Here is a 24,346-nt window from a genome sequence, read left to right as displayed (position 1 = left end):
ACACTGCCACCACCATGCTTGAGTGTAGACAAGACACACTTGTCTTTGTACTCCTCACCTGGTTGCTGCTACACACGCTTGACACCATCTGAATCAAAACGTTTATCTTGGTCTCATCAGACCACAGGATCTGGTCCCAGTAATCCATGGACTTGGGTTTGCTTGTCTTCAACAAACTGTTTGCGAGCTTTCTTGTGCATCATCTTTAAAGGAGGCTTCCTTCTGGGATGACAGCCAAGCAGACCAATTTGATTCAGTTTTTAACATATAGTCTGAGCACTGACAGGCTTTAGAAAACCAATGCAGTTACTATCTTGCTATGGCAAGTCCTCAACCTTTCCCATGCACAATTCTCTTTATTTCCAAATTATATTTGTCACTATGTTTTATGACATAAATGAGTATCCCATGTACACTGATCCATTTAAAAGGGTTTCCTGAGACTTTAGTATCTGATTGGTGGGGGGTCCGACACCCAGGACCCCCAATGATCAATATTAATGACCTATTAGGAGGATAGGTCATTAGTATTAAAGTCTCAGAAAACCCCTTTAATGCTCACTGTAATAGGCTTCTCAGCTCTGTTTCTTTGGTTTATTCATGCACCGATTTGTTAAAGTGGATCTGCCATGGGACTATGCTGTTTAATTACATAGGTTCCTAAATTCCCCATTAGGCGGCACAATGCAGAAAACTAAGGATGGCTATCTAGTTTTGGTTCAATAAGTGTCTATAGAACTGTCTTGCCATGAATTTAATAGCACCCCTGTGTGTATTTAAAGTTGCTCTGTCATGAAACTATGCTTCCTTTTTATCATGACTATGGCTATGCATCCAGTGTATTCTTCCTTCTTGGCCATTAAAAATTGTACTTTAAGGCTTTACTATGGAAAACACTGCAATCATGACAACACTGTAGTGCATGATGTGCATCACAAAAAAATAAAAAAAATAAAAATAAAGCAGGATTCCCTAAAAAAGTATCTTTCTGAATTTGTCAATGTGATTTTACAAGTCCTGTTTCACTACAATGTAACATCTCACTGCTTTAAGTAAAATGTACCACAAAAGGCACAAGTACGCTGCAGATCATCTATTTCTGATTGGCTTCTGAGAACAAACAGAAGACCATCAAAACTGATTTTCATTACAGCAAGGGTTAAATGGTTTTAAATTAGCAACAAAACCACCAGTGAGTTGCAGATAAACTGAAGAAAATGGGCCTCTGTAGGAGGAACTGCAACTCTCTACTTCAAGACTTCTTCTGACTGTTGTACACGTGGCTCTACCATAAATTATTTAAAGCTACATACTTGATAGGGCAAACGCAACGAAGAATGTCATGAACTTGCCAATTTAACCCTGCATAATTATTGAATGTTGCATTAAAGTGAGCTTCCTTCCATCTATGCCTCCATTACAATTGATCTATTATAATGTGTGCTGCCTCTTCCAAGGAATACTTCAATGTTTCTTGCCCAATTAATCTGTTGCTCTAATGATACCTGGCACTGAATTCCACAAACTACCCTCAAGCAAGGAATCCTTTATAATGTTGGCAGTGAAAATCTACTTCCTTAAGTCAGTGTTTGCCTGTACGTTTCTCAGATCTTTGCATCGTCCGTCATTGTGATATGCACGGTGACATGCTGGGACAGAGCACGTGACCGTTGCAGCTAGTGTTGAACGAAGTCGGTTTGTCTCCATACCGCATTCAAATGTATGTTATTCTCGAAGTCTTGCAGGACTTCGGTGAATAACTTTGGGATTTTTAAACTTTAAAACCATTTTAAAACATGGATCTGAAGTCGGCTATGATACCGAGGTACCAGTTGGTGCAGACTTCGGATGAAATATTTTAAAATGGGTTTAAAAAATAAATAAATTGATGGCCAAAGTTATTCGCCAAAGTCTCGCGAGACATCGGGAATCACTCACTTCATCTTGCCGGAGCACATACATTTTAATGCTGTACGGAGACCCATCTCCGCACAGCATTAAAACGAAGTTTGGAGGCAAGCGACTTCAGATCTAGGATCCAGAGCTCGATTTGCTGAACACTAGTTGCAACCAATAACTGTCCTCAGCTGTAAACCGCTAAGGACAGAGAATGGGTTACATCACGGCTGCGGTTTGTAAAAAGACAACGGCAGGGATACTGGACTGGGGTTGCAGAGAACGGCAATGGAGAAACAGGCAAGTTTTGTTTTTCTTTTCTCATTTTTGAGAGACTGCAGTTATGAAGCCTTTCTCTAATAATTATTCTTGGCAACAGTAAGTGAGCCTAGTGTACTGTGTTACTTTCCAGCCTTGATGCTGCAGGGATTAGTTTGTCAGACTGTCTGCATTCTCTAATGCACATACCACAACACACAATAAATGCATTTAGATCCATTTAGTGTGAAGAACAAAACATCTAGTATTCTTCATTAACTGACCATGTATGTTCACTAGGGATGAGCGAATCGAAGTTGACGAAGTGGAATTCTATCAGAATTTCAGGAAAAATTTGTTTTGCACCGAAGTGGTAACGAATCAAATTTTTTCCCCCAACATGGCTGCTGCACGTGTTAGGACATGAAGCAAAAAATAATAATCTGGGAACAAGGGATCACCCACAATGCCATGAATGCAGCCAGCCCTGTGATGTCACAGCCCTAAAAATACACTCAGCCATTTTGGATTCTGCCATTTTCCAGTCCGCTTAGTGCACGGAGAGACGTCAGCAGGCGCTGGAGTGCAGGACATTTAAAAAGGTAAGGGTTATTCCAGGGACATAGCTATAGTGGAAGCGGCCACTACCTGGCTCACCCAGGAGGATTGAAAGATTGTGTTAAGGCCCCCTCAAAAGTATTATAGAATACGGTACATTGCATAAAGTGGTGACTTGACATACAATGTATACGTGTAGAAAACAGATTGAGCAGCTGCCTGGTTTGAGAGAGCCATCTTGATTAGCCGCAGGAGTGAGGGTTGCACAGATGTAGGCGTTGCCTGTGGGGTGCATGCAAAGATTTGCTGTGGGGTCCAGTCAGTTCTACTTACGCCACTAAATAGGTTATTTCTGCTCCATGCCAAAAGGTTTTAAAAATGTCAGAAGACCCCATTAATGCAGCTGTTCTTGGTTGCTGCCTGGTCCCCTGCTGCTCTCCACATCCTGGTCCTGAGATTATATGTTGACATGTTATCACTGCAGTGGGTCACTCATTTCAGTGGGACTGCCTGGGCATCTAATGTGTATGAGGGGGGTCCTAACAGAAGCCAGGAGAAAAAAAGTACTGGGCTGTTGGATTTCAATATCCTCATTCCTTTTGTTCGCACGGACGATAAACTACCACCAGAGGTGTCTGACCATGGCGCACTCCACTCTCTGCATTCAGAACACATACACACACACTCTGCCAAACACCCTGTGCAGATGCCACGGTCAGTGGCGACAGCTTTCTAATGTGTATAGACAGCCTAACCTTTTATCAATGACAGTAGAAACGTTTTTAGGAAACCGGTTTTAATTGTTCAATGCAATGCAAAACATATACATAAAGAATAGGTTAACAGAGGACTCTTTGAATTAAAAATATTGTGCCATGTTCTTTAAGATTAAGGTCTTTTTGAATATATTACTCTTACATAAAACATTGCAGTGCCACATGTCATCATGACTGTATATGAATAATAACAAGGCAGAGTATACACACCAGTCCTAGAGCATGTAAGCCAAGGAACCAAAGCATGACCCCAAAAAACAACAGGAGCACGGGTTCCACAGTCCTTTCACCAAAGTACATCCGGGAGAAGCCAGTGTCAAGCAGAATTTTGTTAATTTCACCAAAAAGTGTCCCCATTTTTTCATAGTCATTCCGTAAGATCTGCTCAGGATGGTTGTTCTGAATGGCTGATGTCTGGAGGGAAAGATAACAGAAAGGGATTGGTTTTATTTCATACAGTTCTGAACAGACATGTCTACTATAACAGGACAAGATGATCTGAAATTAAAGAGGTTTTCCAGGAATTTACAGAGATGACCTCTCCTTACAAAGAGTGCTCACGTGGATGATGAGTGGCTTGTAATTGCTACAGGCCCAGCGGGAACCGGAGAAGGGGAGATACAGACCAAAGGGATATTTAAAAGAGGAGTAAGGGTTTTTAGTTTATTTTATACAGCTCAGGGCCTTGTGCCCATTTTATAAAATCTTGGAAACACAATAAGGAAAACAGCTAATTTTATGTAATAATTAAATATAACTAAAATTTAAGAGGAATTCAAGATGATCCTGTATACTCAGATATCCTTTTGTCCTTCTGTAGCTCATGAGTTACTTTCTGTTAAATTTCTAAAACAATATTGACACAAGTATACAAATGCAATGCAAAAGGCACTTAGCAAATATTGATTCACATGTAAAAGAGTTTGGGAAAGGTATAGTATAAACTAAACATTTAAAAACATTCACTAACAAGACAGGTTTCAGGGTAGCTTTGATCATAGAGATTCCCAAAGTTTTTTCAGGATTTACATCATGGTTAGGCCTCTTTCACACTACAGTTTTTTGCGTTCCGTATACGGTCCGTTTTTTGCGTTCCGTATACGGAACCATTCATTTCAATGGTTTCGCAAAAAAACGGAATGTGTTCAGTATGCATTCCGTTTCCGTATTTCCGTTCCGTTGAAAAGATAGAACATGTCCTATATTTGGCCGAGAATCACAGTCCGTGGCTCCATTCAAGTCAATGGGGCCGCAAAAAAAACTGAACACATACGGAAATGCATCCGTATGTCTTCCGTATCCGTTCCGTTTTTTGCGGAACCATCAATTGAAAATGTTATGCCCAGCCCAATTTTTAATATGAAATTACTGTATACTGTATTTGCCATACGGAAAAACGGAACGGCAACGGAACGGCAACGGAAGCAAAAAACAGAACAACGGATCCGTGAAAAACGGAACGCAAAACACTGAATGCAACATACTGTAGTGTGAAAGAGGCCTTAAGGTCAAGATTATACCACAGATTGGCCACTGACTCCCACTGGAAACAAATTTACTGTGTGTTATTTAGGTTTTTATACTGTGTTCCTCTGCATAGGACAACGTAGTAGACTACACCTTCCTATACAGTGAAAAAAAAGGTATGCAAACATACCAGCCCAATGTATGCCAAAATTACACTTTTTGAATATGCTGGCTACATGAGGACCTGTGGACATGTTAGGTAATACTCCTGACTGCAAACCTCCAATATAGCCAAAAAATACAGTATGTAAAAGTTTTTTTTAGTCACGTCTGTATACAGTAATACACCACTTGCAGAACTTTCTACATCACACTATGCAGCTGCTAAGTGTGCTAGATGGCAGATCTTCAGGAAACGGTGTATAAAAGACATGAAGACTATAAATATCAGAAGACAGACAGGACTTCCTGTTCTTAACAGGAAGTAGCAACAGAAAGGTATGAGAGAGTTATCACAACATCTTATGTGCTACCACTAGAACACTGCATCTTTAAGGCATCTCCAAGATATAGGCCTACATTTATCAAAAGTGGAGCCACAGCCACAAAATTAGGAATTGTCTAATATAATAGATTTATGACCACGCAAGTTCCAACAGCTATTATTGCCACTAAAGGGTTACTCTTATCCTATCAAGTGACCCCCAATTGATCCTGGGAATTCAAGGTATTTGAAGAATATATTTATAATAAAGTAACATTTAAGTATTTTAATTTTCTTAATTCCTGGAGAACCCCTTTAAGGGGCTGCGGCGCTGATTTACTGTAGTTTTCCCGCACAGCAGCCTACCCACCATCCAGCTGTGCCGGAAACTAAATTAGTGCCTTGTCCCCTTCATTCTCATGATTGGTGGGGGGGCTAAAATTGTGGCACATTGTTTTTCTACAACAGGATCTGTGTAAAATAAAGATGGTACACTTGTTTCCTCTCACTAGTGCCCTTCTATACATTTTTCTATTTCTAAAGTCACATTCCTGAATTAGGTAATAAATATTTTGCATGGTGAATCAGACACAATTTTGGAATAAAATGGTGTCTGAAAAAAAAAAAAAAAAGAAACAAGTACAATGATAAAAGGAGGGCACAGACCTTCTAGCATTCATATGTGCAAAAGACTAGTGACTGGCCAAAGTACAGCCAGAGTACTACAAAACATTCTGTATATTAGAGAGGCTAGGGACACCTCAGCACCAATTTGTATTAGGGTACTTTCACACTAGCGGCAGAACGGATCAGACAGGCTGTTCACCCCGTCGGATCCGTCCTGCCGCTATTTCGCCGTGCCGCCACTCAGTCCCCGCTGCCTATAATGGGGACAGGGGAGGAGCTCAGGTGCAGCACAGCGAGAGGCCGTCGGACATGTCGTAGTTTTAGTCCAGCAGCCTTTCGCCGTGCTGCGCCAGAGCTCCGCCCCGCCCCCATTATAGTCAATGGGGACGGAGAGGCGGTCCAGAGAAAAAGTGGCAGGACGGATCCGACAGGGTGAACGGCCTGTCTGATCCATCCTGCCGCTAGTGTGAAAGTACCCTTATTAATTTGCTTTCTATATGCTAAAGTACACAACCTTCTAAATAGTCTCCATTAAAGAATGTCCTACCACTTTGCTTCTTGCTGCAGAATCTGGCATAAATTCAGACATCTGCTCCTATTTCTGAAGACTCTCTCGGCTCTTCACTTCCCTTTTCTCAGTTTTAGGGAGGAGAGGAAGTCGATAAAAGAGTGCAGATGGAGAAAGAATCCAAGAAATATAAAATGAAGCAATAAAAATTGCTGTGAAATTGTTGTTTCTCTCAAGGCAAGCACTAACATATTCATATGTAAAAAGATCTTTTCCATATTAAAAGGTGTCCATAGCCTTAAAACTAGAGTAAATGCCCAGGGGAGGACTGGGAACTTAAAGTGGCCCTGGAAAAAACTAAACGTGGCCTCATGTTGTAGGTGGGTCCAAATGGACAGAAGGCGGGGCTAGAGATACCATAGTGCAGGACAAAATACCACCCCAGCAGAACCAAATACCACAGTGCAGAACAAAATACCACCCCAACAGAACCAAATACTACAGTGCAGCACAAAATACTGTCTCGGCAGAGCCAAGTTCCACAGTGCAGCACAATATACTGCACTTATCAGAGCCAAATACCACAATGCAGCACAATAGTGCCGCCCGTCCCATAGTATAAAGCTGTATGATAGTCCTGAGGCAATACAATTGAATTCAGGAGGGCACCTGTGGCCACTGGTCGGGTGCATAAGTGCCTGATGCTCCTATAATTAATGCTGAGAGCATCAGATCTTTATGTACCTTGCTGATGGCCAAAAGGAGGCATTATGTGGTCCCATGGGCATCGGCCCACCAGGAAATTTCCCTGTAGTGTCTATGGCCAATCCGCCCATGGAAATGCATATGTTGCAGTTAAAATGACCCTTTATTGAAATCTATAGACCAAAATCATCAATAGATGGTATATCGGCCATGCAGGACTCCCATTATCGTCAGTTACTTTTATTACGTCTCAGAAACCTTTTCTCCCTTTATCACTGCAGGGCATAGCTGGATCTCCGAGCTATTCATTTTGTCCTTCACACAGTGCAGGTTTGTAGGCTTTTTTGTTTGTTTGTTCTTATAAAATAAGGTACTCTTCATCTTCTAAAAGGCAGACAAATGTTGAGACTGTAAACTGCCAATACCAGTTACCACAAACACTTCATTCCAGAGGGTGGCTATGCCAGAAACATTAGCAGCAAAATGCAGTGTTTGCATACAAACAATGAGATCATGTGGACCACGTGAGCGTTGTCTCACTAAAGAGCGCAGCACAAAAAGCAATTACATAATTCACATCAGCAGCAGAACAGAAAGAACGACTCTTAGTAAGGTATATTGCGGTGCAGCTCTGTTTGCTAAAGCCTTCAAACCTCATCCCAGAATGCAACAGGACCAAGAGATAGCGTTGCCAAGTCACCATAAGTAGCTGACTAGAGATAACAAGGCAGCATATGTCCAGTATGAAGAGGAAAGACTGGACCGTTCTGCAGTCACAGAAACATACCGTAGTCATCTGCATTGGTGAAAAACCTGAAGCAGATTTTAACGATTACAGCAACATCAAATTTACCGTATATATTTTTGTTTTACTACTTTTGCATAATAAAAATGAAGACAAATAATTAGTTTTTTTGTGTTGCCGAGACCAATAACTTATATTTTTCCACTGACAACTTTAAGAGGGCTTGTTTTTTTTGCAAGGTGACTATTTTTAATTGGTACAATTTTGGGGAACATATCTGATAACTTTTTATACAGTTTTTGGGAGGAGGCATGAACAAAAATGTTCTGGCATTGTTTGTCATGGTGTTCACAGTGCAGTTTTTTTAATTTCCTAAGGCCTCTTTCACACTTGCATTGTCCGGATCCGGCGTGTACTCCATTTGCCGGAATTACACGCCGGATCCGGAAAAACGCAAGTGAACTGAAAGCATTTGAAGACGGATCCGTCTTCAAAATGCGTTCAGTGTTACTATGGCAGCCAGGACGCTATTAAAGTCCTGGTTGCCATAGTAGTAGTGGGGAGCGGGGGAGCAGTATACTTACCGTCCGTGCGGCTCCCGGGGCGCTCCAGAAGTGCGGCTCCCGGGGTGCCATGCGATCACGTCATCCATGCGCGTGGGGCGCCCTGACGTCACTCTGGAGCGCCCCGGGAGCCGCACGGATGGTATACTGCTCCCCACTACACTTTACCATGGCTGCCAGGACTTCAGCGTCCCGGCAGCCATGGTAACCATTCAGAAAAAGCTAAACGTCGGATCCGGCAATGCGCCGAAACAACGTTTAGCTTAAGACCGGATCCGGATCAATGCCTTTCAATGGGCATTAATTCCGGATCCGGCCTTGCGGCAAGTGTTCAGGATTTTTGGCCGGAGCAAAAAGCGCAGCATGCTGCGGTATTTTCTCCGGCCAAAAAACGTTCCGGTCCGGAACGGAAGACATCCTGATGCATCCTGAACGGATTTCACTCCATTCAGAATGCATTAGGATAAAACTGATCAGGATTTTTCCGGCATAGAGCCCCGACGACGGAACTCTATGCCGGAAGAAAAGAACGCATGTGTGAAAGAGCCCTAAATAAATCATTGCCTCAGCTATTTGGGAATGGCATGGCGCTGGAACTACAATAGACAGAGCTGTGTAGTTCCAGTGTTGGAGCTACTCCCACACAGCTGATCAGCAGGGGTGTTGCCCCCATCCCTGACAATCAAACACTGATGACCAATCCTGTGGATCAGCCGGCAATATAAAAAGTGCACAACCCCTAAAGATTTATATTTTTCTGTAATTCATTTTTGTAACCACTTCAATAATACACTGCAGGACTCCTGTATTGCAGTGCATTGTGTATATCATTTTTAGACTGACAGGCTATTAGGTCCAGCAGTATTTGCAGTGATGGACTGAAGGAGCCAGAACACTACATCAGGGAGCAGGTAAATATGCTTCCCTCTACAGGTCTGGTTGGAGAGCTTAAATATGTTAAAAAGCTGGAGAACTCCTCTAAATTGCTCATATACATTACCTGACAGTTGGCTAAGCATGCCGATTTCAGTAGAATCTACTGACTATCTAATGTGTATGGGGGTAGATGTCAGGGAAGAGGAGGATAGGGCATGTTGGATTCTGCATGAGATAAATCACGGTCAGTCTGACGCTGACTTATTGCTTCTCCACCTCTGAAAACAAATGCATGCTTGTGTATGGGAGAGTCAGGAGGAATTGCCGTCACTTGATTTCATTGGGTGGTTTGACATTGTTAGCGGTTTTGATATTGAACCAGCTTGAACAGCATAGTCATATGGTATGAGGCAGTCCGTAAAGGTCCCCTGACATTGGCCAATTTTGCAAGTTATTTTTTAGGAAGGTGGTCAGTGGAGGTGACATGCAGTGATCTCCTCCACAGCATGTGGAGTAGAGATCACTAAGGTCATCGCTCGTCCCCATACAGACTGATCGTTTGCCGTTAGCAGAGCGTGTTTACACAGCACAAACTGCTGCCAGCAAAGGATGATTTAGGTGCCTACATAAACGATCCAATTACCCGACGAACTAGTGTTTAGTTCTTTCATTGGGTAATCAGAGGCACATTTACACCGCCAGATAATCGCTACCGACCGTTGCCAAGAATGCTCATAGCTCATGTGATTATCTGGCAGATTCTCAGCCCGTGTAAAGGGTGTATTAGACGAGCAGATTTTCTGACAGCTGTTCACTAATGAGCGTTCGTATGAACACTCATTAGCGTTCATCTTGCAGTGTAATACTGCCGCAAATTGCCCAAAGAAAGAGCTCGTTCATCGGGCAATCGGCAGCAGCATTACACTGCAAGATGATCGCTAATGAGCGTTCATACGAAAGCATGCTGAAAGTAAGATCAGGACGTGCTGGCAGCAGATAGTGCTGTCTAATAACGATTTGCCACTGGCAAACCAGTAGACAGTACGGGGACGAGCAATGGGATAGCTCCCCATGCTGCCGAGGAGATCGCTGCATGTAATCGCAACAGTCTCCTCAGCAAGCGACTGCCGGGATGGAAAGCTTCCGTCCCGACAATCGTCTGCGTGATCTAATACACCCTTAAACGAACCCTATAGTAATTAGCGTCAAATATCAAGTATTAATTGAAGCCATGCATCCCAGGAGAAAAAAACCTCAGAAATGAGAATCCTAAAGCAGTGTGTGCTGAATAAAGGAATGCTTTCATGGAACACAGAGTGGAACACCTTTCCTGTAAACAGAGCAATTAGAAGCATCTTTCATGGGAAAGGCATGTCATTTAGCCATTAGGTTTCATGCTACAGGAAAACGCATTTCCTATTATAAAGGTTCTGCAAGTGCTTTCAATTTGCAAGTGGTATCATGAAGAGGCTTTTGTATTTGTTGTTGCTGGATTCTGCGACGAATAGTCCTGGCAGAATCTCAGCGACAGAAGTTATCTTGGAGGCTACAAAGAGCCTGCAGTAGTTCCTCCCATTTAAAGGGGCTGTCCAGGATGAGAGCTGAACCCGGACATACCCTTATTTTCACCCAGGCAGCCCGCCTGAGGCTAGCATCGGAGCATCTCATGCTCCGATGCGCTCCCTTGCCCTGTGCTAAATTGCGCAGGACACGGGCTCTTTTGTTTATCATGACACACTGCCGGGCAGAAGCTTCCGCCCGGCAGTGTGTTCGGTGTTGTCACCGGCTCTGATGGGCGGGCTTTAGCGCTGCCCTAGCCGTTTTACTGGCTATGGCAGCGCTAAATCCCGCCAATCAGTGCCGGTAACCTAATCGGGCTCGCCGGCAGTCCCATGGAGAGCTCAATACGTCACCGGATCTCCAAAAAAATGAACTGCTCCGATGCTCAAGTCAGGGGGGCTGCCTGGGTGAAAATGTAGGCATGTCCGGGTTCAGCTCTGAACCCGGACAACCCCTTTAAGTAAGTGTGAGCAGCGCTGCAGTAACCACCTCCGTCCACTTTGTATTTTCTGGCACCAACTTCTGGTGCTGGAGCTACACTGAAACAGCCGATTGGCAGGGGTGTGGGGTGTCAGGTCATCAATGACAGAACCCTGAAATACCCTTTTAAGGTTAAGCAAAATCCGACTATACCAGCTCTAGTGACCGCTATGAAGCTGACCATGTCTAAAATGTAGAAAGCACAAACTTAGACTAGTAACTAGTATAAAGATGCATACAAAGTCAGACTGCCACCAAAGTACCAGAAGATCCTCTGGTCAGTCCAAGCTCTGACAATAATGGACCCCTAATAAAACAGAGCCCTTAAGGTCCTGTATCCACAAAAGGTGGGCTCTCAGTATCATTTCTATGTGTTATCTAGGCACGTTAGATATCACACAGAAACCAAAGGGGCTCAGATTTGGGCCAAGAACTGTCACAGACATGCCAAAGATACATTACATAGTAATAGGTCACACAAGGGGAAGGAAACAAGGGGAATGAAATTTCCACAAGACCAGTAAACGCTATTGTAACTAATATATTTACATGCACTGAGGAGAACGCACGATTGAACACTGTTCATAGACATTCACCTCCTCTAGGGTTGCAATCCCAAATGTAATAAAATAAGCATTTATAACAAGACAGAGTAAGGAAAGATACTGTGCTCTTATTGAACCAAAATCACACATTTAGCAATGTTATTGCTTGTACAAATTGGTGTAAAATTCACCAAATTTTTTTTTAGAAAAATGTTGCATCACATCATAGATCTATTTATGAAACAAATGTGCCTAAAAGAATAATCTGGAATGTGGCTTAGGGGGTAGGAGGAATTTCCTAAGACACATCACATGCGCCAGAAGGTTAGCACAAAGTAAGCCAACCAATAGGTGGTATAAAATTAGCTACTGAGGGGCACATTTACTAAAGTGTTTGCATCTTTTTAGTAAAAAAATAAATATAAAAAAGGTATTTTATACAGTCTTATTTTTTATTTATTTTGGTCGCATTTACTACTGAAATTGAGCCTGATGCGCCGCCTCATTCGACTATTTTGACTTTTTAGAATAATTCTGAAGTTTTCTAACTTTTTTCCGAACTATTTATGTAGGTGCGCCTTTTTCTTTTAACTAACTCACAAATAGATATAGGTGTGTACGCTCAATTATATCTTGTAGTCTCACAGCCTGAAAGAACATATTAAAAAGTAAATAAAGTTTTATTAAAGGGATTGTCCAAAATATATTTATTGATGACCTATCTTCAGGATAGGTCATCAATATCAGATCGGCGGGGGTCCGACACCCAGCACCCCCGCCGATCAGCTGTTTGAAAGAGGAGCGCGCCGTGCCAGCGTTGCCTCCTCTTCATTGTTTACCTGCTCGCGTTGCATCTGCAGTGGTGAGCAGGGGTAATTACACCCAAGCCGTCATTCATTTCAAATGGGACGGATCGTTCCCATGGCTTGTACCAGCTTAATGGAATTGATGTCAACTCAAATCAATGTACATGCCTGCAGCCTGTGTCATTAGATCTCAAGGACACCTAAAGTGTTGTTGAATTATATGAAGTAGGCATATGAGATAGCCTCATTTAATCCTTTTGGATGCAAATTGTCTGCAAATTGAAGATCCACATCACTTCCTTGCGGAGCAGAGGTGTATCAATATCAATCCTTATATAGGAGCGATCTGTACCATTGAAATGAATGGGACGGCTTGGGTGTAATTACCCCTGCTCACCGCTGCAGATGCAACGGCCAACGGGTAAACAATAATGAGGAGCGCTGGCACGGTGCGCGTCTCCTCTTCAAACAGCTGATCGGCGGGGGTGCCGGGTGTCGGAGCCCCGCTGATCTGATATTGATGACCTATCCTGAGGACAGGTCATCAATAAATATAACTTGGACAACCCCTTTAATATAACGTTAAAAACCGGGGATCTGGTGTAACTCTTCAGTAAATATCAGGCAACCAGACTCATCTTGTGCAGAGAGAGACACAGACACAAAACCATCTACACCTGATGCAGTCTGGGAAACACTCCCTGTACTTGCTAGCAGGGTGCTGCTAATTATATGCAGGATCAGGGACATGGACACGGTCCTAGATATGCATTTGCTAGGGTGCAAGGACGATGGGCTGCTGTCTGCCTCCACAGCCTGACAATCTACAGCAAGAGAGTAAGGAATAGCCTATAATAGCTATAGGTGCGTCAAGGCACCTGCCTCTACTTGCTGCGTATGGGACTGATTTGTATTTAGTCATTCATACATCATACAGCTGCTATTGATACCCTGGTGCGTCGCTCAGAGGCTCTCCTTATGAACATCCACACTATTGCGTTGGCTCTGTGGAATTTGCTTAGAGGTAAAGGTCCCTATTCACACTCGCATCCTGCCTATTGTACCGTGTCCTACAACACATGACAGCGGCTCAACGCGTTTCTACGTGATTGTTCTGAATCACCTGTCATCAGGAGCTCTTTAAACTAAGACCGCCTGTATAGAAAATTGCCCAGCACTGTTGCGCGCATAGGCTCCAGCGCTGTGATGGCAGTGTGTGGCCCAACGAACGCCGAGTAGATATCACTAAAGCCCGCCTCCCAGAGGGGTGTGCCGATGCGGGCAGTCAGTCAGAGGTAGGGGCGCGTACAAGACACAGCTCTGACTCTGCAAACGCACAAATGAGCTATGGTGCTCCGTGGAGGCAGCGCATGCGCACTCGCTTGTAAGGGGGAATCTAATCCGCGGTACAGAATCAGAAGCCAGGTACTGACGTGGTTTAAATACAAGGACCCAGGGCCGGTGCAAGGATTTTTGCCAACACAAGCGAAGCTACATTTCTCCCTGCTTCAGACAATGGCAGGTTTAAGGACCATATTTTTCACCCTCTAAGACACACCTAGGTTTTAGAGGAGGATAATAAGAAAAAAATATTTTCCATTACACCTCAGGTCAGACCAGCAATCAGACCCCCAATGTTAATCAGACCTCAGATCAGAATTTCATGTCAGACATCATCCCCCAACCATCAGCCCCCAATGTCAGCCATCAGACCCCCATGTCACATTTCTCCCCCTCAATGTCACATTTTTCCGCCCTCCCCCAGGGTGCGCCCTAAGGCGGCCACTTGGTCTGCCTTATGGTAGCACCGGCCCTGCAAGGACCCACAAGGGGGGATGGCAATACCTATATACACTACGGTTACAGATGTCAAGGCCCACATTAAATGAAGATGTGATAAATACTCATATATAAAAGGGCTTTAATGGTTAACCAACTCATACATTTGTCCATCATGTAATCGGGAGAGTCACCTGATTAATAAAGGATATATAATATATACAGTACAGACCAAATGTTTGGACACACCTTCTCAGTCAAAGAGTTTTCTTTATTTTCAGGACTATGAATTAACACATGTGGAATTATATACATAACAAAAAAGTGTGAAACAACTGAAAATATATCATATTCTAGGTTCTTCAAAGTAGCCACCTTTTGCTCTGATTACTGCTTTGCACACTCTTGGCATTCTCTTGATGAGCTTCAAGAGGTAGTCACCTGAAACGGTTTTCACTTCACAGGTGTGCCCTGTCAGGTTTATTAAGTGGGATTTCTTGCCTTATAAATGGGGTTGGGACCATCAGTTGCGTTGAGGAGTAGTCAGGTGGATACACAGCTGATAGTCCTACTGAATAGACTGTTAGAATTTGTATTATGGCAAGAAAAAAAAGCAGCTAAGTAAAGAAAGACGAGTGGCCATCATTACTTTAAGAAATGAAGGTCAGTCAGTCCGAAAAATTGGGAAAACTTTGAGTGTCCCCAAGTGCAGTCACAAAAACCATCAAGCGCTACAAAGAAACTGGCTCATATGCGGACCGCCCCAGGAAAGGAAGACCAAGAGTCACCTCTGCTGCGGAGGATAAGTTCATCCGAGTCACCAGCCTCAGAAATCGCAGGTTAACAGCAGCTCAGATTAGAGACCATATCAATGCCACACAGAGTTCTAGCAGCAGACACATCTCTAGAACAACTGTTAAGAGGAGACTGTGAATCAGGTCTTCATGGTAGAATATCTGCTAGGAAACCACTGCTAAGGACAGGCAACAAGCAGAAGAGACTTGTTTGGGCTAAAGAACACAAGGAATGGACATTAGACCAGTGGAAATCTGTGCTTTGGTCTGATGAGTCCAAATTTGAGATCTTTGGTTCCAACCACCGTGTCTTTGTGCGACGCAGAAAAGGTGAATGGATGGACTCTACATGCCTGGTTCCCACCGTGAAGCATGGAGGAGGAGGTGTGATGGTGTGGGGGTGCTTTGCTGGGGACACGGTTGGGGATTTATTCAAAATTGAAGGCATACTGAACCAGCATGGCTACCACAGCATCTTGCAGCGGCATGCTATTCCATCCGGTTTGCGTTTAGTTGGACCATCATTTATTTTTCAACAGGACAATGACCCCAAACACACCTCCAGGCTGTGTAAGGGCTATTTGACCATGAAGGAGAGTAATGGGTGCTGCGCCAGATGACTGGGCCTCCACAGTCACCGGACCTGAACCCAATCGAGATGGTTTGGGGTGAGCTGAACCACAGAGTGAAGGCAAAAGGGCCAACAAGTGCTAAGCATCTCTGGGAACTCCTTCAAGACTGTTGGAAGACCATTTCAGGTGACTACTTCTTGAAGCTCATCAAGAGAATGCCAAGAGTGTGCAAAGCAGTAATCAAAGCAAAAGGTGGCTACTTTGAAGAACCTAGAATAGGACATATTTTCAGTTGTTTCACACTTTGTTATGTATATAATTCCACATGTGTTAATTCATAGTTTTGATGCCTTCAGTGTGAATCTACAATTTTGATAGTCATGAAAATAAAGAAAACTCTTTGAATGAGAAGGTGTGTCCAAACTTTTGGTCTGTACTGTTATATATATATATATATATATATATATATATATATATATATATATATATATATACATACATACATACACACACACACACACACATTTAATATATTATATAACTCTGGGCAGCACTGCAATCCAGACAATAAAGGAGGAGTGCCAGCGGCTGTAGATGCAATCCACCAACTAAATAGAAAAAGAAACTCCATGGCACTTCCAAAAATAGTGAAAGGTTCCATTGAGAGGACTGAAACGTTGCATCTGGTGGAATAAAATACGCACACTATTTTTGAAAGCACTACCTGGGATCCGGTAACCACAGGGTTAACTCACTCTCCTGATAAGAGGAAAAGAAAGTGAGTGAGTAAGGCCTAGTTCACACAAACGTTTTTTTTGCGGGTGTACGGGCCGTTTTTTTGTGGTCCGTATACGGTCCGTATACGGAACCATTCATTTCAATGGTTCCGCAAAAAAAACGGAATGTGTTCCGTATGCATTCCGTTTCCGTATTTCCGTTTTTCCGTTCCGTTGAAAGATAGAGCTTGTCCTATATTTGGCCGTAAATCACGGGTCGTGGCTCCATTCAAGTCAATGGGTCCGCAAAAAAAACGGAACACATACGGAAGTGCATCCGTATGTCTTCCGTTTCCGTTCCGTTTTTTCTGAACCATCTATTGAAAATGTTATGGCCAGCCCAATTTTTTCTATGTAATTACTGTATACTGTACATGGCATACGGAAAAACGGAACGGAAAAACGGAAAGGAAACGGAAACACAATGGAACCCAAAAACGGAACAACGGATCCGTGAAAAACGGACCGCAAAAAACAGACCGCAAAAAACAATAAAAGCCATACGGTCGTGTGAACTAGGCCTAAGGGTGTGTGTGTGGTGGACACACTGCTGTGGGTGGCTATGAGCAGAGCTGGAATCTGAGGACACGTGGAAAGCTTTGCAGGAAAGCTGACTGAAAACTACCACGGATTAAAAAGAACCCAGGGTAAAAATACCTTTATTTTGAACGGACTGTTCTACTGTTTATGTTATGCTGAACTAAGCAGACTAAGTCGGGTTTGACCTTGGCTGCTGGAAACTGTACCTATTTTAGGTTTGTTTGAAAAATAAAATATCAGTTTTCTTTAACCCTGGGCTGGCTCATGCACCTGGTTAATTGGAGCAATCTTCCCCTGTATTACAATATATAATACAACATATCTAGATCTATGGGTGTACGGTGTAACAGTAGGAACTGTAAGCCTCAGCTCAAAGCTGGTGGAACTGAATGTTCTTTTGAATTGGTGTAGGATGCGGGCAGGGCATGAAAGCCACAAAAGCAGTTTAAATTATAAAAAGTGACAGTTAGAGACAGTACCCTGTTTTGCATGTCTTGGATGAAATATCTGCAAGCTGCAGGAAAAGACATGGAGAAGGTTATGAAAGCCCTGCTGCAAGCCACTGCAACTCAGCAGCAAGCTTCGGTGGCCCAGCAGCAGGCCACGGTAGAGGCAACCCGCCGCCATGAGGAAGCAATGGCGGCGCAGCAAGAGACAGTGTGCTGATTGCTCAGCTTACGGCACATCAGGAAGCCACACAAGCTCAGATAGCTGCGTTAAAAGGAGGCTGTAAAACAGTTGGCTCAAGGACAAGTGCAAGCGAACAATGCCCCAGGGCCCCAAGTTGCTGTAGGAACCAGCCACCTATTACAAAAAGCGGACATTCGGTGATGACGTCGAGGCCTTCCTATTGACGTTCGAGAGAGTAGCAGAGAGAGAGGGTTGGCCTCAGGACCAATGGGTCAGCACCATTGAGCCCTTTCTTAAGGGTGACACTCAACAGGCCTATTTCGACCTGCCAGTCAAACTCGTTAAAACCTATGAGCAGCTAAAAGCGGAGATCCTGGCTCGACTGGGGGTAACTACGGCTGTTCGGGCCCAAAGAGTGCACCAGGCTGGCCGTCCACCAAGAGCAAAAATGCATGACCTGGTGCAGCTAGTAAAAAAAGGGCTGCAGCCTGAGAAATTGACGGGCCCGTAAATTGTGGAATGGGTGGCCATGGACTGGTACATGCGATCGCTGCCACATGACCTGCAGTGCTGGGTAAGCCATGGGGACCCTGCAACGGCCAATCAGTTGGTGGAACTGGTAGAGCTGTACACCGTAGGAGGGAAGCCATCCCGGATTCTGGACCAGATGTCCCTAAAAACAGTGCCCTCCAAACCGCGGAGGCTAACCACTGTAAGAAGGATGGGGGACATACAGTGTTGGCGTTGTCGAGCCTATGGCCATACCCGGACCCAATGCCCTCTTCAGGACGAGCCCATGGAATGCGGGACAGGACGGAGAGTCTCCCTGTACGCACAGCGAGCATGCGTCACACATCTTGACCTAACAGCCGATCAGTTAGAGTGTGAAATTTGGGTGAACCATCTCCCAGCCAAGGCCCTCTTGGACTCCGGCAGCATGGTGACGCTAGTCCACGCCAGAATGATCGGGAGACTCGGCCCGGTAAGTAAGACTCTTTGGGTTGTTTGTATTCATGGGGACACTAGGGAATACCCCTTAATACCAGTGACTGTTGCCCATGGATGTACTTCCGTGCCCCAGGAAGTTGGGATAGTGAACAGCCTGATTCATGATGTTATTGTGGGGCGAGACTGTCCGATATTTCTAGACCTGTGGAAACAGGCGCAAAGTGGGTACCCCTAACAGTCAAAAAGACTAGAGACTTTGACCTCTGATGCGTCAAATCAGGAGGGTAGTGGTCCCGAACTGCCCAGGACACTTCTTCCCAATACGGACATGCCTAGTGGCAGTAAGAATGGTAATGGTAATTTATGATGGGGGTAATGTTCAGGATGTGCATGATTTAGGGTTCAGAGTTGATCTGATCACTAAGGGGGGGGGGGGGGGGAGGCTCCCTGTTGCAAGTGATGTTGGGGGGGAGGATGAGGAGGAACTCTCCCCACCACAGACCCAAGTCGAGGAGGATGAGGGGGGAGACCTCACCCGAACCAACATACCCAGACCTGAATGTACCGAAGGGTACAAATTCCTCTCACCCGGGGAGCCAGAGAAAAGACGGCATTCTCCACTCCGGAGGGCCACTGGCAATACTCTGACCCTGCCACGTTTCAAAGAGCTATGCATCCCCATGGACAGTACGCATCAGTATACCTGGATGACATTGTCATTTTCAGTACTGATTGGGAACCCCATCTCCCTCGGGTACAGGCAGTCCTAGATTCTTTGAAAGGGGCAGGGTTTACAGTGAACCCGGAAAAGTCCGCCATTAGGATGGAGGAAGCAAAGGACCTGGGATACACAGTAGGCAGAGGGCTAATAAAGCCGCAGATGAGCAAGGTAGAAGCCATACAGAACTGGCCTCGCCCTCTTACCAAGAAGCAGGTTCGGGTGTTCTTGGGGATAGTGGGCTACTACAGGAGGTTTGTCCCCAACTTTGCCACTATTGCGGCCCCTCTGACAGACTTAACAGGAAAGAAATCAGTTAGGATTAAATGGAGAAAGGATGCTTTTCAGAAACTTAAAAGGGCCTTATGCGAGTCTCCGGTGCTTGTCGCACCGGACTTCTCAAAAGAATTTGTGGTCCAGACGGACGCTTTAAGTGCAGGTCTGGGTGCTGTCCTGTCTCAGATGGTCAATGAGGAGGAACACCCCATGATCTTTCTGAGCAGGAAGCTGACAGCGGCAGAGAGGAACTACGCTGTGGTAGAGCGAGTGTGTCTGGCCATCAAGTGGGCTTTGGACTCTCTGCGATATTTCCTGCTGGGTAGGAAATTCCGCCTGGTGTCCGACCATGCCCCATTGACCTGGATGAGACAGCACAAACAGACCATTGCCAGGGTTACAAGATGGTTCCTTTCTCTCCAGGATTTCAACTTTGTGGTCGAACATAGGTTGGTGAGTCAACATCTGAATGCTGATGCTCTCTCCCGGGTGCATTGCATGTTATCCACAAGTGCCTCCGCCACTCCCGCGTCAGGGCAGGGGGGGGGGGGGGGATATGTAGAGGACACCAAGGTTGGGTCCTCAGTGACAGAGAAATATATATCTCTCTCTATCTATATCTATAGGGATCCGGTAACCACAGGGTTAACTCACTCTCCTGATAAGAGGAAAAGGAAGTGGGTGAGAGAGTGTGGTGTGGTATGGTGGACACACTGCTGTGGGTGGCTGTAAGCAGAGCTGGAATCTGAGGACACGTGGAAAGCTTTGCAGGAAAGCTGACTGAAAACTACCATGGACTAAAAAGAACCCAGGGTAAAAATACCTTTATTTTGAACGGACTGTTCTACTGTTTTATGCTGGGTTTGACCTTGGTTCCTGGAAGCTGTACCTATATTCAGTTTGTTTGGAAAATAAACATCCGTTTTCTTTAACCCTGGGCTGGCTCATGCACCTGGTTTATTGGAGCGATCTTCCCCTGTATTACAATATATAATACAACATATATAGATATATGGGTGTACGGTGTAACAGTAGGAACTGTAAGTCTCAGCCCAAAGCTGGTGGAACTGAATGTTCTTTTAAATATGAAGCACACCCACTACCAGTAAAACATAATAATGCTACTAGGTGGGGCTTGTGTGAAAAAGGTGACTGCCGGGGCTTGTACCAGCCTAATGGAATTGAAGTCAACGCAATCAATGTACATGCCTGCATCCTGTGTCATTAGATCTCAATGACACCTGAGGTGTTGTTGAATTAGATGAAGCAGGCATATGAGATGGCCTCATTCAATCCTTTTGGATGAACAGTCTGCAAATTGAAGATCCACATCGCTTCCTTGCGGATCAGAGGTGTATCAATATCACCACCACGAATGGAACTATGAATTCAATCCCCTGCACCTTCAATACATTCGCATTACCGCCATGAACATCACGCACATGACATGCCACAGACCAGTGCAGTTTCCAGGTAAAATTTCTCTCAGGGCGAGTGTCAAATCGCCCCCCTCCCGCCCAGCCCCTATATTAGGCCCAAAATTGCGGAACGCATGCGGAGCCATTTTGCCTAACCCCTACACAGTGTAGCGGTATATTGTGTGGCACAGTGTAGCGGTATATTGTGTGGCACAGTGTAGCGGTATATTGTGTGGCACAGTGTAGCGGTATATTGTGTGGCACAGTGTAGCGGTATACTGTATATTGTGTGGCACAGTGTAGCGGTATACTGTATATTGTGTCGCACAGTGTATGCTGAATGTGTATAACAAACATATTTCACTTACAGTAACTTGGCTTGGCCCTTGGGGATCTCGGACGCCACTTCAACACTTTGGCCGGGGGCTCGGCAGAGCTGATGTGTTTCATCCTAATGAGAAATATTTCATAATAAAGGATTTGGAGAAGGGGCAGAGGGATAGCAGAGCAGAGAGAGGCTGGTGCTGCTACTAGGGGGGGGTCATACCATGGGAGAGTAATAAAGCCCACCATAATGCCCCCCAGTAGTAATAATTCTCCTTATAATGTGCAAAACATACCCCCTTGTAATGCCCCCAGTTGAGCTAATGTCCCCATAATGTGCCAATATAAAATACCCCTTCTCAGTGCCCCCGTAGATGACCCCATAGTGCTCCTCTCCCCCCTTCCCCATAGTACCCACCATAATGTGTCCCAGTATAAAATGCCCCTATACAGAGCCCCCGTATAAAATACCCCTTCTTTTTAGCCTCTGTAGATGTCCCTATAGTGTCACCCAATAATGTGCCAGTAATGAGTGCCCCAATAGATGCCCCCCAATCATGTGCCAGAAGCCCCCCTTATGTCTGTGCCAGAAGCCAGTATCCCCCCTTATGTGCCAGGGGCCCCCCTTATGTCTGTGCCAGCCCAGCAGCCTAGGGTTGGGCGATATACTGGTATCACAATATACTGCGGTATTAAAAAAACGGCGATATCGCTGTTTCCTAAATACCGCTGTATTTTGTGACGTCAAAGCGGTCAGCGCACATTGTGCGCTGACCGCTTCTAAACGTGCGTCCGCCCGCCCCTGCACCTTGCATAGTGCTGAGTAACATTACTTCCTCTCGCTCCTGGCCTGGCTCCTTGCTCCGCCTCCCTTTGTAAAGTCTCCACTCACCATCTGACATCACAGTCGTCACCCACCAGTGTCGGCTCTATTGTATATGTGGCGATCCCCTGTGTGAGTACTGGTGTCTCTGGAGAGACTTTTCCTGCAGCTGCCTCGCTAGTGTGTGCTCTGATGACGAAATTATAAACGTACTACTTCCCGCAGCGGCCGCCCCAACACTCCCTCCTCCTTGCTCCCATATTCAAATCTCTGCCCACCGGCATCTGATGTCAGAATCGGAGCACTCAAGCGAGGCAACCGTGGGAAATGTATATCGCAAAGTATTACTGCATGTATGGTGGCCTGTGGCCAGAAGATTATTATAACGCCTCCTAGTGGCCCCCCCTATACAGTATAACGCCTCCTAGTGGCCCCCCCATACAGTGTAACGTCTCCTTGTGGCTGCCCCCATACAGTATAACGTCTCCTTGTGTTTTTTTTCTTTTAAACGGGTATTTATCGCGATATATCATTATCGCAATTTTTTTTTTTTTATATCGTTATCGTCTGAATATTTTTTATATTGTCCAACCCTACAGCAGCCCCCCTTATGTCTGTGCCAGCCCAGCAGCCCCTCTTATGTGCCAGGATTGTCATTTCTACATATTAAAACAAATATATATATATATATATATATATATATATATATATATATATATATATATAAATAAAATACTTACCCCCTCCGGCCTGTGTCCCTCGCTGGCTCAGAGGAACAGGGAGGGCACACGCCTCTCCCTGCCCTATTACAGACATTTGTATAGCCGTCCCGAGGACGGCGATACAGATGAGATGACTTGAGATGAGTGAGCGCTTCCACAATGGAAGCGCAGCCCTCATCTCCTGCTGTGCCCTGCTGTGCCCTGCTGGCCCCCCCCCCCCAAAGAAACGTCCCTGCCACAGACGTATCACATTGGTTTCTGAGATCCAAAATATGCTCACCTATTCTCCTTCTCAACAACAGTTTAGCCTACGTATTGTAGGCCGCATTGACAGGATATAAAAGGTACACAACGCCCATTATTGTAGTTGTACACCTAAAAAAGCAACGGATGCTGTATCTTTTTCCCATGGTACAACTAGTAAAGGATGATCCTTTCATAATGTGACCACATATTATACAGGATCCACATGGAAAGGTACCTTCAAGCGTATTTTTTAGCCATGTTTCAGGCGTTGGGCGCGTGTACAAACTGTGCACGAGATGGTCGCGTAAGTTGGAGCTCCGGCGAAATGTGATGGAGGGGCGATCCGGTATCTGTTCATGAGCCTCGTCGTATGTGGCTATGATTCTGTGGGTAGGATGCACTAGTGGCAGCACAGATCCGGCAGGCTGTTCACTCGCTGGAACAGCCTGCCGGAGAAGGTTGCCGCTAGTGTAAATATATAATCACTGTAAATCTGATGGGCAGCAATATAAAACTAAGCCAAGCCAGTTTTAGGCAAAACAAAATATATTTCCTCTTTTCCCTGGTTCTCTTCTGGCATTGGTTTACCTGCAATAACAATCTCTGCCCCTCCCCCTGCTCTGAAAAGTGAGTGAATACAGGTGCTTCCCTGAGTGACATGTCTGCCTGCTAGGATACTCAGCAGCATGTTGTATGTGTAGGACTAAAAGTCCCAGCTGTACAATGACACTGCTGATACACACAGGATCTTCCCCCTACCTGTACTTGTGCAATGCTCTGCAGAACTCCTCTAGTCTGTCAGCTCCTGTGCCCAGCATTGGTCTCCTCACTGCCTGCAGCTACTCAGTAAAGCAGGCATCCTCAAACTGCGCCCCTCCAGCTGTTGTAAAACTACAACTCCCACAATGCCCTGCTGTAGGCTGATA

The 24,346-nt window shown here is 44.9% G+C and overlaps 1 long non-coding RNA gene across 1 annotated transcript; it reads right to left on the bottom strand.

Annotated features, from left to right (window-relative positions):
- Positions 1–3,858: 3,858 nt before the first annotated feature.
- LOC122920259 lies at positions 3,859–21,730 on the bottom strand. The gene is made up of 2 exons (XR_006386901.1): positions 21,674–21,730; positions 3,859–3,902 (listed from the first exon to the last, which is right to left on the bottom strand). It is a non-coding gene; the product is annotated as an uncharacterized LOC122920259 (long non-coding RNA).
- Between the last annotated feature and the right edge of the window lie 2,616 nt (positions 21,731–24,346).

This window comes from Bufo gargarizans, chromosome 1 (assembly GCF_014858855.1).
Source record: "Bufo gargarizans isolate SCDJY-AF-19 chromosome 1, ASM1485885v1, whole genome shotgun sequence".
Classification (NCBI taxonomy): Eukaryota; Metazoa; Chordata; class Amphibia; order Anura; family Bufonidae; genus Bufo; species Bufo gargarizans.
Note: the sequence above shows the minus strand (reverse complement) of the source record. Positions and strands in the feature narration are given on the sequence as shown.